At 45.4% G+C, this 19518-nt stretch overlaps 1 pseudogene; it reads left to right on the forward strand.

Moving 5' to 3' along the window:
• Positions 1–1881: 1881 nt before the first annotated feature.
• On the forward strand, positions 1882–5179 carry LOC125545101 (annotated as a pseudogene).
• The last annotated feature ends 14339 nt before the right edge of the window (positions 5180–19518 follow it).

Genomic DNA, 19518 nt, shown 5'->3' on the forward strand with positions numbered 1-19518 from the left:
TAATTATTTGTTAGGTCCTTCACAAAGAAACCTCATTTGGTGCACTCAAAAAATGGAAAATGATTTTTTCGTCCAAAGAAAATAAAAACTTCCTTAGGCAACATTGTTTGCCATTCCAATATGCACCCTTGTGCACAATATGAGATCATTTGAACAAACTATGCCATGAATGTGGCCATAAGATTGATCATTTGGCTTGAAAGTCATTGATCTCCACATGTGATAGGTCGTTTCTGAGAACACTTTTTAAAAAAAATTGTCGTATTACAAGTTTGTCATTTTTCCTGGGAACTTGGCCACATATAATGACACAATGCGAAGGTTTCCCAATTTTTTGATTTTTTTTGAATTTTTTATGCCCGTTTCAAAATGCGGTCAAAACGGCAGGAATGACCGTTCCTAGCCAGTGGTTGAATCTTGGAATTTTTTTGGTGTTTCTCTAATTAAATAGATACTTATGCACCTAGAAATGATTTTTGGAAAAAATAAATAGCAAACTACAAGGCAGCTACAGTTCAAATTTGACCCGCTTCCAGCTGAATCGGCGGAAATTTGTCTTTTTTACGGAAAATGCGGTCAAAACGGCGGGAATGACCGTTCCTAGTTAGTGGTTGAATCTTGAAAAACTTTTGATGTTTCTTTGATTAAATAGATGGTTATGTACCTAGAAATGATTTTTGGAAAAAATAAAGAGGAAACTATGAGGCAGCTACAGTTCAAATTTGACCCGCTTCCTCCTGAATCGGTGGAAATTTGTCTTTTTCACCAGAGGTGGATCAAGGCTTTTGACACCGAACCATTGTGTCAATTGTGCATTAAACATGGCCTAATATTTTATAAAATTGATTTGGTCCATTTTTACAAAATTTATTTGGTAGTTCCTTCACAAAAAACCCTCATTTCGGGCACTCAAAAAATGAAAAATGAATTTTCCGTGAAAAGAAAATGAAAACTCCCTTAGGCAACATTGTTTGCCATTCCAATATGTACCCTTGTGCACAATATGAGATCATTTTAACAAACTATGTCATGAATATGGCCATAAGATTGATCATTTGGCTTGAAAGACATTGATCTCCACACATGATAGCTCGTTTCTAGAAACATTTTTTTAAAATAACTACCGTATTATAATTTTGTTATTTTTACTGGAAGCTTGGTTATACATAATGACACAATGCGAAGGTTTTCGAATTTTTTGATTTTTTTTTGAAATTTTTATGCCCGTTTCAAGATGGGGTCAAAACGGCGGGCATGACCATTCCTACATAGTGGTTGAATCTTGATTTTTTTTTGTGTTTCTATGATTAAATAGATACTTATTTACCTAGAAATGATTTTTGGAAAAAATAAAGAGCAAACTATGAGGCAGCTACAGTATAAATTTACCCGCTTTCTGCTAAATCGACGAAAGTTTGTCTTTTTCATGAGAGGTGCATCGAAACTTTTGACACCTAACCATTTGGTCAATTGTGCATTATATATGGCCTAGTATTTTAGAAAATTGATTTGATACAATTTTGCAACAAATATATGGTAAGGCCTTCACAAAAAAACTTATTTTGGGCACTCAAAAAATTGAAAATTGTTTTTTCATGCAAAAGAATTAAAAACTCCCTTTCTCAATGTTGTTTGACAATCTAAGATGTAAACTTGTGTAAAATATGACATCATTTGAACAAATATTTGATAGGTCTTTCACAAAAAAAACTCATTTTTAGCATTGAAAAATAAAATGAAAAATTTGTATGTAATCAATCATGATCAATTTATATGGTCAAAAAATCTTCAAATTGTTTGATGCGCTCTGATTGGTCCATAGGTATATCACGCGGATCATACATCAACCACCGTCGGATGCTTCTGGATCCAACGACAGCCCTCACCCCCTCACCCAACCGCAGCCCAACCACCCAAACCCTAACCCACAGCCGCACTCCTCCTTCCTCACCCGCACTCCTCCTCCCTCGGCTCCTCGCCGCCGCCACCTCCTCCCCGTCCCGCAGCGGCGCCCACCGCGTCACCTGCCGGCCGCCCTCGCGGGTGGCTGCGTCCGCGGCGACGACGGCGGCCTCGTCGTCCTCGGAGGCCGCGGTCGGTCGTCTCCCCATCCGCCTCTCTCCCCACAGTCGAGACAGACAAGCGCGGACAGAGCCAAGGAACCATGGGCTCCTTCCTGTCGTCCTTGTGGACCCCTCCCCCGCTCCCCGGCGACGACCTCGACTCCGTCGTCGCCGCCGTCCACTCCAAGCCCGCCTGGGACAAGCACTGGGAGGAACACCGGAACGCGTCCAAGCTGGTCCGTCCTGTTCCTCCTCTTCCTTACGAGTAGTCAATCCCCTGCCTGCAGCGTGCTCCTCCGGATCTGACGGACCTTGCTAATCTGCTGCGCTTGCCCCGGCAGATGGTCATCGACTTCTCCGCCTCCTGGTGCGGGCCCTGCCGCTTCATCGAGCCCGCTCAAGGAGATGGCCTCCCGCTTCGCCGACGCCCTCTTCGTCAAGATCGACGTCGACGAGCTCGCAGTACCCACCTACCCTACGTACCGCCTCCTTCCCGCCTCCTCTTGCTCCTGCTTGCTCGAATTCCGCGCTCGTCTACTAGTAACGCCACCGAATTGTTAATCTGGCTTGGGTCCTCGTGGAATCGGGAAGGGGAAAGCCTCTAGTTTAGTCCCGTCCCGTCTTGGAGAAAACAGGTAGCTCACGCCTTTTGGCTCGGCGAATTAGATCCCAGTTTCGCCCAATCATCCAACAAAGAAAATATATCCCTGTTCCACCGTTTATTTGGGAGGAATCGTCACTAGTGCTTAACTCCGGTAGATTTGGATGCATCGTGTGCTTAGCCGGATGACTGATTGTATTGAATCTATGAGCTGCTTGGGCATAGAAATCAGATGCATTGAATCGAAATCGACGGAGGTAGGACTAGATTGTGCATACGGGATCTCACTTGATGCCAATTATTGAGAATCACCTACAGAGATAAGAATTTGCACGTGGCATCTTCTAAAATAACCTGCACACTGCACCACAACTACTGTAACTTAGTGAGTATATATACAATAATATATAGGATTCATCTGCAGCAATAACAATTTCCACACAACATTCTGTAGATACAAATCTTCAAACAACATTTGCTATCGTTACTTGAGAGTAAAAGATGGCACTGTATCCTAAATTCAGTTCGTTTATCACCCCTTCTAAGTATATGCTGTTACCTACTTAGCTCTAAAATAGAATCATCCCCCGTTTCAACTATTTTATTCTAGGAACCCCCCTTCTGAATCATGCACAGTGCCTGTTACTATGGCAATGGATTTTATCTATGTGAGATTAGAATTTGAGTGCCATCATTCATCTCTTGGTATCTTGTTCTCTGTGATAACTGTTCATTGTCGAGTGCTATATATATATATATATATATATATATATATATATATATATATATTCTAGTTGTCATGCAGTGCTTGTTCCATATTTTGTTGATGCACCGATAGCTGTTCAGAACTGCAGTAGTGTAGTTAGTTTTTTGAATGATTTGGTGTGCATGGAACACTCATTTTTCTTTAATACACTGTCCAAGTCATGATTTTTCTCAACTGGTGCATGTATATATATTTGGGTGCTAGTCAATTAGAGAATGTCTGTGATACCATGTCTGTACTATGTGCCAGTGTAGTTGTACTGATACTTTGGGTTTCATCCGTGCAGCAGAGGACAAGGGCTTCATGGCCAACCAAGGCGCATGGTGCTCGCAAGCGACGAATGGAAGTTGTTCGACATAGGCACGGAGGAGGAGGGGCACGGACGGAGGAGGACAGAGCACCTCTCTTCTTCTACGTTCTTCTCCATACCTTCACTTCTTGTATGTGCTTGTGCTGCAGCTCACCCATGGTCTTGTTTGTCCTGCAGGTTAGTGAGCAGCATCAGGAGGAGGAGCTCAAGCACGACCACCAAGAGGCACCATCGCAGCAGCAGGTAGCACGTCCATCTCCACCTCCCTCTCCCTCTGCTCCCAATCCTTTTTATTAGAATATATTGAGTACATTCTGTCAACTTGTGTGTCAGTAAGAACGAAAACTAATTATCTAAGGTCCTGTTATTACTACCTATATATGACATTACTACTGGATTGCCTAGCGCCCCTGTTCATGGTGGGCTAAATTTGTATTTGCTCCTGCTGCTGCGTTTTGATGATCATGTGTGTGATGCATTTTGATGATCTCCTTGTACCAGATGAGTCTGTCGATGAAGCGGCAGCGTCTCCTCTAGAGGGTGACGGTGGCGCCGGCGCCGGCGCCGGCGCCTGTGTGCGGCTTTGACTACAACCTCCTCTCCGGTGAGTCCATCTCCTACCTCTAGCTCCATCTCTGAGCTACTGTAATACCATGCTCTGTTTCATGCCATGGCTTATTTAGTCTCTGCTTGCTGTGCCTTGTGTATTGGAGCCTAATTAGCTTCTGTTAGGGGATAATCTACTGGTTATACCAAGATTTTACATGAAATTTTGTTCTGCTTATTCTGCTAAGGTTGTTTGCAATGGTTATACATATGTTACACAATTTTTGCTGCTGGCTAATCAGCTTTAGAGATGGTAACATGGTGCTGCACTCTCAGGATCATCTTATGACACAGAATCAATTTTTGGTGTGCTCAAATTTTTAATTTTAGTGATAAGGAAAGATCCCACTGATTTATCCACCTTTTGTTGTGAGCAACTAATTTGCTTTTTACTAGCTGCTTTATTTGCTTGCTTGGTTGATCACTAGCATGAGCTTGGTTGCCCTGAACTTCAGTGTTTTATTTGCTTGCTTCTCAGTCTCTCTCCCTCCCTGCAGGTGCCACTGGACGCAAGGGTGGAGCCTATGCCTCCTTGCTGAAGCTTCTCGCTCTACACCAGTTTATGGTGCTGCGGATGTGGTTAAGATGGCGTTCTACACTATGCTTCTTATGTTGCATGTGAATGGGGGTGAGTAGATAGAACTGGAGTGTTCTTATATGAAGGCAAGTTGTTGCATCTGGAGCACATGACATGTGCTAATGCGAGTTGGAACAATGTGATGTAGTAGTAAGTTAAGGCAAATTGTGTAGATGATGTATTCCTGTGTAATTAAATGTTGTATTCTCTGTGTACATGCTGCTTTAAATGACATGAAGATTATGAAAATTATGTACATGCTACTTCATATGGAAAATAGTACTCGGCCTGAATTGGCCATGGCCCAAACAAAGTTGGACTGGAGCTATTTATTTAATGGAAAAAACACACTAGAGAAGGGCGAAAATAATAAGAAATTGAATATTAAAAGGCCACGACCTAGAATATAAAAAGGCCGAATTGTGAATATAAAAAGGTTGCAATGTTGGGCTTGGTTCATGAATGACAAAAAAATTCATAGGGAAAATTCATAGGGAAAAAATATAAATGGGCTGAATTAATGGGCTCGGCCCATATAAACATCGAATTGGACTGGGCTGATTCTTGTGCCACATCAGCTTGTCACGCTGGATGCCTACGTGGTCTGGGAGGCTGCTAGTGACCAAAAATTTGGTCATGGAACCAAAGACCTTTTACAGAAGGTCGCTAATTTCAGTTTACGACCGCCAGCTTTTGACCTTCTGTTTTTGGTCAAAAAAAGTCGCAAATAAAAAACTATGACCTTTCAGCGGCCAATAGTGAGGGTCACAAGTTGACATATTTCTTGTAGTGTTCGAGCCGGATCTGTCGATCGCTCGACTGCCGTCCCAGGTGTCGCGATCGACTGAGGAACCTAGACCTCAGGCGCTTTCCCGCCCAGTTCCTCGTCTTTCCCTTCCTCCCCCTCAGCGGTACTTCTTCATTGTCCGAGAGCACGACAACGTCCCGTGGACTGCAATAAATAGAAAAAGTCGTATGAATAGCTGACAAACAATCCAGTCGTCCAAATTAATTCGAATCGGGCAGACTTACTGGCTTTTGAGGTAGCTGCGTCGCCGGTTTCCTCATCGTCCAGGTTCTTGTCAATGTCCATGTCAGTCGCAGCTGAGGCCGGGCTGTAAAGGTTCATCATCCACTCGGTCAGAACAAGAAAATCGGTCGGAACAAGAAATACGGGAAGAACATTTACCCAGAAGCAACAGGAACGTCCATCTTGATTCTAGGCAAGGTCTTCCGAGCCTTCGAAGGATTGATCTTGCGATGCTTGGTGACCTTCTCAGCCAATTCTGGAGTCGAAGACCGAGCGCGCTTTTGAGATGGAGCACTCGACGCCACAGCTTTGCCGCGCCTGCCCGCGACATCATGGTGCTGCTTGGATCGACGTTCATAACGAGGCGGCGAGTCGGCTACTTCATCATCGCCCGACTCACCACTCTCGTCTTCATCATCGTCGACTGGTGACTCCCACTCGCCGCTCTCCTCCGCACTGTCCTCGCCTTCTTGGTCTTGCTCCAGAGCTTGTTCATCATTGGGCATTGAGTACATCTCCGTGTAAATCTACAAAACAAGGAGCCGAACACAAGTCAGTCGGATCAACAAACAGTCGGAAAACACGTCCAAAAACTCAGTCGTAATGGCTAAACCTTGTCTGGCTGATTGCTATCGCTGAAAGGGTCGACTCTCCTGGCGCCCCTAGGGTTGTCCTTGTTCCCGGTGATACCCCTCAGCCACTGGGCCACTGTTTTGGCCGCCACCTCCTCCGGATGAACCCGAGCAGTGTCACCAGCCCCGGAGTACATCCACATGGAGTAGTCACGAGCTTGGAGTGGTTGGATGCGTCGACTGAGGAACACCTCTAGCAGATCCATGCCAGTGACACCTTGGTTGATCAACTGAACTACTCTCTCGACAAGCATGCATGTCTCCGCCTTCTCCGCGGTAGTCACTTTCAATGAAGATGGAGTTTGAACACGATCAAAAGAGAAAGGGGGAAGTCCAGTCGACTGGCCTGGCGTCACGATATCCTCGCAGTAGAACCAGGTCGACTGCCAGTCATCGAAGGAAAAGAACTTCTCTTCCTCTTCTGAATACCCAGACCCTCACACATCTGGGTAACATGGGTTTTCTCGTCGCTCGAGTTCGCTTTCTTCACTATTTGGGAGCGAATGGTAAAGATGTGCTTGAAAAGACCACAGTGTGGTCGGCACCCCAGGAAATTCTTGCACATGGATACGAACGCATCAAGATATGTGATGGTGTTGGGAGTAAAATGATGGAGTTGGGCCCCAAAGAAATTCAAGAAACCTCGCAATAAGGGGTGTGGAGGAAACGAGAAGCCGCACTCGACATGAGTGGCGAGCAATACACACTCACCCGGTCGCGGCTGCGGCTCCGTTTCCCCTCCGACAGCCGCGAGGACTCGTGGATGATCAGCTCCTAGCTCGGCCATATCGTCCAAGTCTTCCTGTCGAAGTGAAGATCGGATCCAATCTCCCTGGATCCAACCCGATGGCAGCCCCGAGCGCGATGAAGACCCCCGATTCGTCTTCTTGCTTTTCGCCACCCCCGTCGCCTTCTTTGCGCGTTCCAGCGCCGCCGTTTTCTCCTTCCCCATGGCGGCGGAGCGGTGGCGTCGAGAGTGGAGAAGCCGGATGGGATGAAGGAGCCAGAGGAAGAAGAAGGAAAATAGGCATGCACAGTGCGGACGCCTTGACCTCGCCGCTTTTAAAGGTCCACTTCCGAGTGGCTGACGCATGGGTCCGGGTGATCCTGTCAAATAGCTCAACAGTCACACACGGGATACATGGCGAAAAAGGTGGCGCAGAAATCGAAGCGTCCTGTCTATCCACTCCACTTACCATGGCGCGCTCCGTCTCGCGCGCTTCTATCGAAATTTCGAATCCTGCGAAATCCGGGATCATCTGCAACTGATCACGCCAAAGATTTCGCATCAAAGATGACACTCGACAGGCGACGTTATAAAACCAATCGGTAATTTCTGAATCGATCAAGGCGACTGAAACAAAGCTAGAAGTTCCAACACCGGCCTCCATTCAGAGATGAATTCTTAAGGAAGGCAAGAGTCAAGGCAAGATCAACTTCAACCTTCTTTTCACTTGGACCTCAATCCATTCGGGGGCTAATGACGAGGACATAGACCTGGGGTAGGGTAATAGGCCCGACCTATACGTCCTACCTAAGGTCCTTGTCTTAGAAGCAAAGAGGTTCAAGAGTAAACAGGGAGGACCCAATAAAGGTGTCGAGTGCAATCCACTCGACCTACCATTCACTCGGAGACTCCTTCTTTAAGTCACTCGACTACTCAACCATTCGACCATGTAAAAGACCACTCGACGTACAAGAAGACCTAAAGCCGCTCTGCGCAGCAACGGTCAGGCATTTACTTGTATATTTAATGATCATTTGTAGCACTTTATTACAGACGTTGCATGTAACGCTCTCTCTTTATGAATATTGAACCCTATGTAACGGAGGGGAGCAGGGGTCCTGACGCACTCTATATAAGCCACCCCCTCCTCTGGGACAAGGGTTCGCACCCTCTATAACAGACACGCATATAATCCAGTCGACCGCCTCAGGGCTCCGAGACGTAGGGCTATTACTTCCTCCGAGAAGGGCCTGAACTCGTAAAACTCGCGTGTACAACTCCTCCATAGCTAGGATCTTGCCTCTACATCCCTACCCCCCATTCTACTGTCAGACTTAGAACCACGACAGAGGCCGCCGACGAGGCCTACATGCAAGAGCTCCGTCGGCAGCACCCAGAGCTCATGGAGGCGAAGCGGGCGATCTTTGCCGACGCGGAGGGCGGCGAGGTTATCGTGCTCTCCTTCGATGACGAGGTTGAAGGCGGCGAGGATGGCTGCACGGAGGGCGGCGAGGTTATCGCGCTCTCCTCTGATGATGAGGACGAAGGCGGCGGCGACGGCGGCGCGGAGGGCGTCGAGGTGAGCCCCGAGGACGAGGAGATCGATGTCGACGAGTGGAGGAGTGCCTTCCCCAGCGATCCCGACGACGACACCGGCCTGGACCCGGCTCGCGGCACATCGTACATGATGAGGAAGGATTAGCTCGACCTCTACTTCGACCGAAAGTAGTTTAGCTTAGTTTAAATTTATGTTTTATGATCGGTTATGCAAAACTATCTATGTTTATGTTTGAATGCATGCTACTTTCGGTTGAACCTGCTTTGAACTTGATCAAATTGAAGTTTACAACCTTAAGTTTAGGGGATCGACTAGAAAATGCCAAAAAATAATTGCTAGAGTGTATATATATCCGCTAAGGGTTTTAGTCCTTTAACTTTTTAAGGATCGGCTAGAGATGGCCTTATGACTTGTTTATTTTAGTTTTTCACAATGTGATGCTCTATATGTGCAACTATTTGCCGTGCAGTTCAATTTCATCAATAACAGTTTCAACAATACCATTATGAATTACGATATTTGGTTGTTGTTAAGGATATTGCAGTTAACATGCCTTTTGTTTTTTTACAATAACTAGTGTACTTTAGACCTGCACAATACCAGTTTGAATGACTATTTGCTTGTTTTTAAATGTTATGCCTAATGCAGTTAACACACCTTTCCATTTCTTGTTTTGCTTAACTAGCGTGCTTAAGCCTGCACACTAAAGCTATCATTTATAGATTATGTTGTCTACCATGGATATATTTGGTTGATGTTTAGCCCGTTGTGCTTAACATGCCTTTATATGTACTCATGCAGGACAATATTGAGAATAGTGTTGTTTTCCATCGAGGTTAGTTTCATCGCATTGCTTATATGTACTCACTGTTCAGGAAATCGGTAGCTGGTACCATATAGCCTAGGGCTGATAAGGGATTAATCGTCGAATCAAACATTTCACTGAATATATCTGTAACTGATTTATCAGTAGGTTAACTAGGGCCATATTTAATATATCTGAGGCTACATAGCAACATGCATTGTACTGAATGACTAAATATGCAATCTCAGTCTACATAGAAACAAGGAAGAGTGTTCCTTAATGTTCTGATGATGTTTAGATATACATGTAATAAAATCTTATATAATGGGATGGAGGGAGTGTTGTACTACATCATTTTTCAATTGTTGTTTAGCTTCTAATATTAACTTGGTGCTTTTAGGTACATATATCATTGCCAAAGATCCACACTTCGACCCTTTATGCATATGGGGCAATGAGATATTCATGAAACAACATCAAGTGAGGAAACTGATAAAGATTGTTATTAAAATGGGTTAAAAGATGTCAATCAAACTATTTGTTTACACTTTATGCAAGACAACAGTGAACTGCAGGATGGTAAGTAAGAACCCTGTAGCCTTTTTAGTGCTCGTAATGAGTTGTGTTAGATGACAATGTCTGAATCTTTTTCTTTTACAGTGGATCCTGAAGCAGTTTACTCAAGATTACCTCTCAAACTACATGATTGGCGGTCGACCACCACAAGGGGTTGGACTAGAGTCCTGCATGCCTTCTGCATCTAGGAGAGCACAATAGGGCCATTCCGCTTCACCTTGTTTAGCAACCGGAATGTCTGTCGCTTCTTTATTTACCATATGTAATAGTACAAGTATAGAACCCTGGTTCATCATTCTTTATTTGGTGCTTATGTAATTCTTAAACATATGTACCTGTGAATCGAATAATGCATTGGTTGTTTGAACCTGATGGATATGAATAAAGCTATAGCATACTTTCAAGTTTAAATTAGGTACAATTTTAAATAGCAGCAAATAAATTAGGGAGAAATTATGGTGTGCAGGTCATTACGGCGCACACGGTTAATAAAGCACAATGTGTGCGATATACATCATAATCCGACACTGTTCACAGAGAGGAAACGTGTGTAACAATGCACACAGTTGACGTTTGCAAAGCGTGTGTGATGTCAGACACTATCACATACGGTGCGGGAAAACTATATGTGTGTGATTGTCTACCTATCGTACACGGTTTATAATCATGAATTTTTTGTGATGTGCTAGGCATTATAAAACACTCGTGCCTGGAATCTGCCTGAGGAATCCAAGCCCGTGGACAATCCGTGTCCGGGTCATAGCCCCCGTCGTCGCCAATATCTATTGTGGCCGCGGCCTTGCGCCACCGCTCCTCCGCCGCCCTGCCGTCGCAGACGCGTGTCGAGCTGCCGCTCCGTGAGCCGCCCTGACTGTCGCTGCTGCCACGCCTTAAGCCGCCGCCACGTTGAGACGGCCATGTTGCGACTTGTTCTAGCTCCTGTTGTCACAGTCGCGCCTCGAGTCGCCGACCGGCTCTCCTTCACCTCGCCTCCTCTGCGAAGCCCGCCTGTGTCGAGTAACCGTCGCCCGAGCCGCTGCAGCGGCCTATTTCCGCCCCGGTCATTGAGTGGCATCGCGCCAAGCCACCTGAAGATTTGATGTCGTGTTTACTCTTGTCATAAGGCACAAGAAACACCTGGGTCTATGGATCAAGCTCGCACTCAGTTCCAGGGTGTCTATTGATTAATTCCCCATCGCCCTTAAACTGGTCTGCCACCATGCTTCAATGGTTGCGCGTCGAGCTGCCCCACAGATTCATCTGCCTTGAGCCGCCTCTGCTCAAGTTGAGCCGCCCAGCCAGTTTTGCTGCACTGTGATGCGCTCTGCTTCGCGGCCGCCTTGATCCACCCCCAATCCATCAACCATGATGCAGCTAGCTTTGCCTACGCTTGACTGTTGGCTTGCCGTGTTGGTTCTATCTGGATGCGTTTCATGGGTGTATTGACTACCTAGTGGGGTTTAAGGAAGTGGATAAAGATCAGACGAAGTACTAATTCCATAGGCAGCGTGAGTAAAATTTTGTTCCGTGCAAAGGATCATCTGTCGTCTGAACGAATCAGGTCATATCCTTAAGTATATCTTATTGGCATATGTTATTTTTGTCAAAGAACAATTACTTTGGTCTGTATATTTTTATGTGCAGGACAATGATTCATTATAAATGTGGTGCCATGTTGTTCCTATGGAGTGTGCGTTAGCATCATCATGCACTGGCGTCCGTGTTAGCTTGCTGTTGAATGGGTGTGCGCAAGCCGACACCCGTGCAGCTCGATTTACATCAACTCACCGGGACCGCGCCTGCGATTGACTCGCCCGTCCGCACCGGCTTACAAAGCCGCGACCGACTCATCTGTCTGTTGTCGCGGTTGACTCGCCCATGATTGTTTTCAGCTTTACCGTGGTGATCACCAACTCCGCGGCGAATGATTTCTGGCTTAACATATTGGGTGAAATCCATCTAGTATATTTTTATACTACATATCGCTTTCTTTAACAGAGCAATTACTCTGGCTTGCAAGTTCCCTAATGCAGGACAAGTTGTCTATTGCTAAAGGGACCATTATATCGCTGAGCCGTTGAATTACTCATACCGGTTTATATCAAGGTCAAGTATGAAGAATCTCAAGCCAACTCTTTGAGTCATCTTGAGACTCAGGGGCCACAATGACATGACTTGGCAGAATTGGCCGGTTTTAGTGAATTCAAGAACTGCAGGTCATTGAAGGGAAGATAACCCGGTTCTGGAGGCTATTGCCATATTGATGAAAATTTAAAGGCCGTCAGAAAATTTCCAGCTTAAAATGAAGGATCCCGGTTTAAAATCCGGCTCAAGGGAAATTTGTCTCTCACAAAGCTTTGAAGCTCTCAATATCCGGTTTAAAATTCCAGCTCAAAAAGAATTCATCTCTCGCAAGTTCGAGTTCTTAGAAAATTAAAGGTTGCCAAAGAGAACTTGCTGCAGTGCGCAGTTCAAACATGGGTATCCTGCCTTATTGGCTTATCATATTATTGATCACTTGGGGGCTTCCTGCTCATTGAGGATAGCTGTGCTTACCCTCTTGGTCCGGCTTACACGCCTTGTTACAAATTGTATGGGGGCTTCCTGCTCATTGAGCATAGATGTGCTTACCCTCTTGGTCTGGCTTACAGCCTTGTTACAAATTGCATGGGGGCTTCCTGCTCATTGAGCATAGTTGTGCTTACCCTATTGATCCGGCTTACATGCCTAGTTAAAAATTACTTGGGGGCTTACTGCTCATTGAGCATAGCTATGACTACCCTATTGATCTGGCTTGTACGCCTTGATTGCAAATAACTTGGTGGTTTTCTGCCCAAGTTGAATTGTTACCAAAGAGAACTTGCTATAATATGCAGTTCAAGCATAGGTAATCCGCCTTGATGGCTTGTTAAAGGTCACTTGGGGGCTTCCTGTTCAATGAACATAGCTATATTCACCCTTTTGATTGGCTTGGACTCTAGGTGTATTCACCAAAAATCTGGGTTATCCTGCCTTTGTATGTCTGCCACTCCGCCCAGGTAATCCTGGAATGACTCGCCGTACTCTTGATAGTCAATCTTATAAAGACCCTGAACTTGTCAAAGTTAAAAAGACGATTAATCATGTGAGGCCTGGCTTACAGGTTTGAATAAAGGATTAACTTAGTGGATGTGCGGCCCTTGAAAGCACTTGAAATTTTGGCTTGGCGGCCTATGAAAGCTTTGTTTTTTCTAATTTGTTATGAACATTGTTTGGGTTCATATCTTTGTATCATATTGACATATGGTTTTAAATGATTCGGTCCATGTAGCCTTAATCCTTATGACTCATATTTGAGCATATTTGGGGTTTTGATAACCCAGCCTGACTTTGGACGTTCAGTCGCCAGTATATATTTGGATTCCACCATTGGAATTATGTGCTTATAAATCTTTGGGATTGATACCCTCACTAGATGTGGCGGTGTAAGCCGGCAATTTGAGCCAATCTTCTAGGTATATTTTTAAATTGTTGGATGTATATGCGAGGTTTGATAACCCGCCCTGGCTTTGGACTCTAGGGTCTGTCGGATCACGGGTTCCAGCAAACCCTAGAGAGGTTTGAACTCTGGGATGCGCACGAAGAACACTCTCTCCCCAACTCGCTGGCTCAATGATTCCACGGCCTAGCACGACGAACCCAAAGAACAAGAGACACGGGGATTATACTGGTTTGGGCCACCTTGTGGTGTAATACCCTACTCCAGTTTGTGGGTGGATTGCCTCGAGGGGCTGAGGATGAACTAGTACAATGGATGAACAACCTTGGGAGGTGAGGTGTTCTTGAGCTAGATGAGCTGGTGAGCTGGTCAGGGTGGAATGGATCTGATCCCCTTCTATGGTAGTGGCTAAGTCCTATTTATAGTGGCCTTGGTCCTCTTCCCAAATGTTTAGGCAGGAAGGGATCCCACAACGGCAAAGTTTAAAGGGGGATAACTAGTACAAGCTATCCTGACAAAAGTAGTCTTCATCTGCCAAAGGCTCTGGTGGTGACGCTGTTGTGGGCTCCGCGATGACCTCCGTCCTACTGGTCTTGGTCTTGTTGCACCAATATGGAAACCTATGGCTGATTCCTCGGGACCCCGTGATTGCGCTTGCCTCCTTAGCACCAAAGAGGAAACTGGTACACTACGCTCGCTGGCGCCCGCCTAGCCTTGGTCGTCATGGCTCACGTCACGCGAACCTCGCGAGGTGCCCCTTGCATAGATATCTCCACTCCTCGGGAGCCAGCCTAGTGAGGCTGCCCCCAGGGAGGGTCTTGAGCTGCTGCTGCTGAAGATGGGCCATACCGGGCCGTTGATGGATCCACTGTTGGAAATATGCCCTAGAGGCAATAATAAATTGATTATTATTATATTTCCTTGTTCATGATAATCGTTTATTATCCATGCTAGAATTGTATTGATAGGAAACTCAGTTACATGTGTGGATACATAGACAACACCATGTCCCTAGTAAGCCTCTAGTTGACTAGCTCGTTGATCAATAGATGGTTATGGTTTCCTGACCATGGACATTGGATGTCGTTGATAACGGGATCACATCATTAGGAGAATGATGTGATGGACAAGACCCAATCCTAAGCCTAGCACATAGATCGTGTAATTCGTATGCTAAAGCTTTTCTAATGTCAAGTATCATTTCCTCAGACCATGAGATTGTGCAACTCCCGGACACCGTAGGAATACTTTGGGTGTGCCAAACGTCACAACATAACTGGGTGGCTATAAAGGTACACTACAGGTATCTCCGAAAGTGTCTGTTGGGTTGGCACGAATCGAGACTGGGATTTGTCACTCCGTGTGACGGAGAGGTATCTCTGGGCCCACTCGGTAGGACATCATCGTAATGTGCACAATGTGATCAAGGAGTTGATCAAGGGATGATGTGTTACGGAACGAGTAAATAGACTTGCCGGTAACGAGATTGAACAAGGTATCGGGATACCGACGATCGAATCTCGGGCAAGTACAATACCGCTAGACGAAGGGAATTGTATATGGGATTGATCGAATCCTCGACATTGTGGTTCATCCGATGAGATCATCGTGGAACATGTGGGAACCAACATGGGTATCCAGATCCCGCTGTTGGTTATTGACCGGAGAACGTCTCGGTCATGTCTGCATGGTTCCCGAACCCGTAGGGTCTACACACTTAAGGTTCGATGACGCTAGGGTTATAAGGAATAGATATACGTGGTTACCGAATGTTGTTCGGAGTCCCGGATGAGATCCCGGACGTCACGAGGAGTTCCGGAATGGTCAGGAGGTAAAGATTTATATATGGGAAGTCTAGTTTTGGTCGCCGGAAAAGTTTTGGGGTTTATCGGTAACGTACCGGGACCACCGGGAGGGTCCCGGGGGTCCACCAAGTGGGGCCACCAGCCCCGGAGGTCTGCATGGGCCAAGTGTGGGAGGGGACCAGCCCCAGGTGGGCTGGTGCACCCCCCCACCAAGGCCCAAGGCGCAAGGGAGAGTGGAAGGGGGCAAACCCTAGGCTCAGATGGGCCTAAGGCCCACCTAGTGGTGCGCCCCCCTCTTCCCCCCTTGGCGGCCCCCCTTAGATGGGATCTAGGCCGGCCGCCACCCCTAGGGGTGGAAACCCTAGGTGGGGCACAACCCCTCCCCTTCCCCTATATATACTTGAGGTTTGGGCTGCCCATCATACAAGAGTTTCTCTCCTTCTTGGCGCAGCCCTACCCCTCTCCCTCCTCGTCTCTTGCGGTGCTTGGCGAAGCCCTGCTGGAGTACCACGCTCCTCCACCACCACCACGCCGTTGTGCTGCTGCTGGATGGAGTCTTCCTCAACCTCTCCCTCTCTCCTTGCTGGATCAAGGCATGGGAGACGTCGTCGGGCTGTACGTGTGTTGAACGCGGAGGTGCCGTCCGTTCGGCACTAGGATCTCCGGTGATTTGGATCACGACGAGTACGACTCCTTCAACCCCGTTCTCTTGAACGCTTCCGCATAGCGATCTACAAGGGTATGTAGATGCACTCTCCTTCCCCTCGTTGCTGGTTTCTCCATAGATAGATCTTGGTGACACGTAGGAATTTTTTTGAATTTCTGCTACGTTCCCCAACAGTGGTATCAGAGGTAGGTCTATTGCGTAGATTCTTTGCACGAGTAGAACACAAAGTAGTTGTGGGCGTTGATTTTGTTCAATATGCTTACCATTACTAGTCCAATCTTGATTCGGCGGCATTGTGGGATGAAGCGGCCCGGACCGACCTTACACGTACTCTTACGTGAGACTGGTTCCACCGACTGACATGCACTAGTTGCATAAGGTGGCTACCGGGTGTTTGTCTCTCCCACTTTAGTCGGATCGGATTCGATGAAAAGGGTCCTTATGAAGGGTAAATAGCAATTGGCATATCACGTTGTGGTTTTTGCGTAGGTAAGAAACCTTCTTGCTAGAAACCCATAGCAGCCATGTAAAATATGCAAACAACAATTAGAGGACGTCTAACTTGTTTTTGCAGGGTATGCTATGTGATGTGATATGGACAAATGTATGAGATTGACCATGTTCTTGTAATAGGAATCACGACTTGCATGTCGATGAGTATGACAACCGGCAGGAGCCATAGGAGTTGTCTTAATTTATTTATGACCTGTGTGTCAACATAAACGTCATGTAATTACTTTAGTTTATTGCTAACCGTTAGCTGTAGTAGTAGAAGTAATAGTTGGCGAGCAACTTCATGGAGACACGATGATGGAGATCATGATGATGGAGATCATGGTGTCATGCCGGTGACAAGATGATCATGGAGCCCCAAGATGGAGATCAAAGGAGCTATATGATATTGGGCATATCATGTCACTATTATTTGATTGCATGTGATGTTTATCATGTTTTTGCATCTTGTTTACTTAGAACGACGGTAGTAAATAAGATGATCCCTCATAATAATTTCAAGAAGGTGTTCCCCCTAACTGTGCACCGTTGCGACAGTTCGTTGTTTCGAAGCACCACGTGATGATCGGGTGTGATAGATTCTAACGTTCACATACAACGGGTGTAAGACAGATTTACACACGTGAAACACTTAGGTTGACTTGACGAGCCTAGCATGTACAGACATGGCCTCGGAACACAAGAGACCGAAAGGTCGAGCATGAGTCGTATGGTAGATACGATCAACATGAATATGTTCACCGATGATGACTAGTCCGTCTCACGTGATGATCGGACACGGCCTAGTTGACTCGGATCATGTAATCACTTAGATGACTAGAGGGATGTCTATCTGAGTGGGAGTTCATAAGATGAACTTAATTATCCTGAACATAGTCAAAAAGATCTTTGCAAATTATGTCATAACTCGCGCTTAAGTTCTACTGTTTAGATATGTTCCTAGAGAAAATTTAGTTGAAAGTTGGTAGTAGCAATTATGCGGACTAGGTTCGTAAACTGAGGATTGTCCTCATTGCTTCATAGAAGGCTTATGTCCTTAATGCACCGCTCAGTGTGCTGAACCTCGAACGTCGTCTGTGGATGTTGCGAACATCTAACATACACATTTTGATAACTACGTGATAGTTCAGTTAAACGGTTTAGAGTTGAGGTACCGAAGACGTTTTGAAACATCGCGAAACATATGAGATGTTTCGAGGGCTGAAATTGGGATTTCAGGCTCATGCCCACGTCAAGAGGTATAAGACCTCCGACGATTTTCTTAACCTGCAAACTAAGGGAGAAAAGCTCAATTGTTGAGCTTGTGCTTAGATTGTCTAAGTACAACAATCATTTGAATCGAGTGGGAGTTGATCTTCCAAATAAGATAGTGATGTTTCTCCGAACTCATTACCACCAAGCTGCTAGAGCTTCATGATGAACTATAATATACCAGGGACATATATGATGATCCTTGAGATATTCGTGATGTTTTACACCACAAAAGTAGAAATCAAGAAGGAGCATCGATTGTTGATGGTTGGTGAAACCACTAGTTTCAAGAAGCGCAAGGGCAAAAGGGGATACTTCATGAAACGGCAAATCAGCTGCTGCTCTAGTGAAGAAACCCAAGGTTGAACCCAAACCCGAGACTAAGTGCTTTTGTAATAAGGGGAACAACCACTGGAGCAGAATTACCCTAGATACTTGGTAGATAAGAAGGCTGGCAAGGTCGATAGAAGTATATTGGATATACATTGTGTTGATGTGTACTTTACTAGTACTCCTAGTAGCACCAGGGTATTAGATACTGGTTCGGTTGCTAAGTGTTAGTAACTCGAAACAAAAGGCTACGGAATAAACGGAGACTAGCTGAAAGGTGAGATGACGATATGTGTTGGAAGTATTTCCAAGGTTGATCAAATATCGTACGCTCCCTCTACCATTGAGATTGGTGCTTGCGTTGAGCATAGACATGATTGGATTATGTCTATCGCAATACGGTTATTCATTTAAGGAGAATAATGGTTACTCTGTTTATTTGAATAATACCTTCAATGGTCTTGCACCTAAAATGAATGGTTTATTGAATCTCGATCGTAGTGATACACATGTTCATGCCAAAATATATAAGATAGTAATGATAGTACCACCTACTTGTGGCACTGCCACATAAGTCATATCGGTATAAAACGCATGAAGAAGCTCCATGTTGATGGATCTTTGGGCTCACTCGTTTTGAAAAGTTTGAGACATGCGAACCATGTCTATTGGTATATATGCATGAAGAAACTCCATGCAAATGGACCGTTTGGACTCACTTGATTTTGAATCACTTGAGACATGCAAATCATACCACATGGGCAAGATGACTGAAAGCCTCATTTTTAGTAAAATGGAACTAGAAAGCAACTTGTTGGAAGTAATACATTTTGATGTGTGCAGTCCAATGAGTGCTGAGGCATGTAGTGGATATCGTTATGTTCTTACTTCACAGATGATTTGAGTAGATGTTGAGTATATTTACTTGATGAATCATGAGTCTGAATTATTGAAAGGTTCAAGTAATTTCAGGGTGAAGTTGAAAGATCGTCGTGACAAGAGGACAAAAGATCTGTGATATGATCATAGAGATGAATATCTGAATTACGAGTTTGGCACAGAATTAAGACATTGTGGAAATTGTTTCACAACTAATACAGCCTGGAACACCATAGTGTGATGGTGTGTCCGAACATCATAACTGCACCCTATTGGATATGATGCATACCATGATGTCTCTTATCGAATTACCACGATAGTTTATGGGTTAGGCATTAGAGACA

Source organism: Triticum urartu, chromosome 3 (genome assembly GCF_003073215.2).
Source record: "Triticum urartu cultivar G1812 chromosome 3, Tu2.1, whole genome shotgun sequence".
Classification (NCBI taxonomy): Eukaryota; Viridiplantae; Streptophyta; class Magnoliopsida; order Poales; family Poaceae; genus Triticum; species Triticum urartu.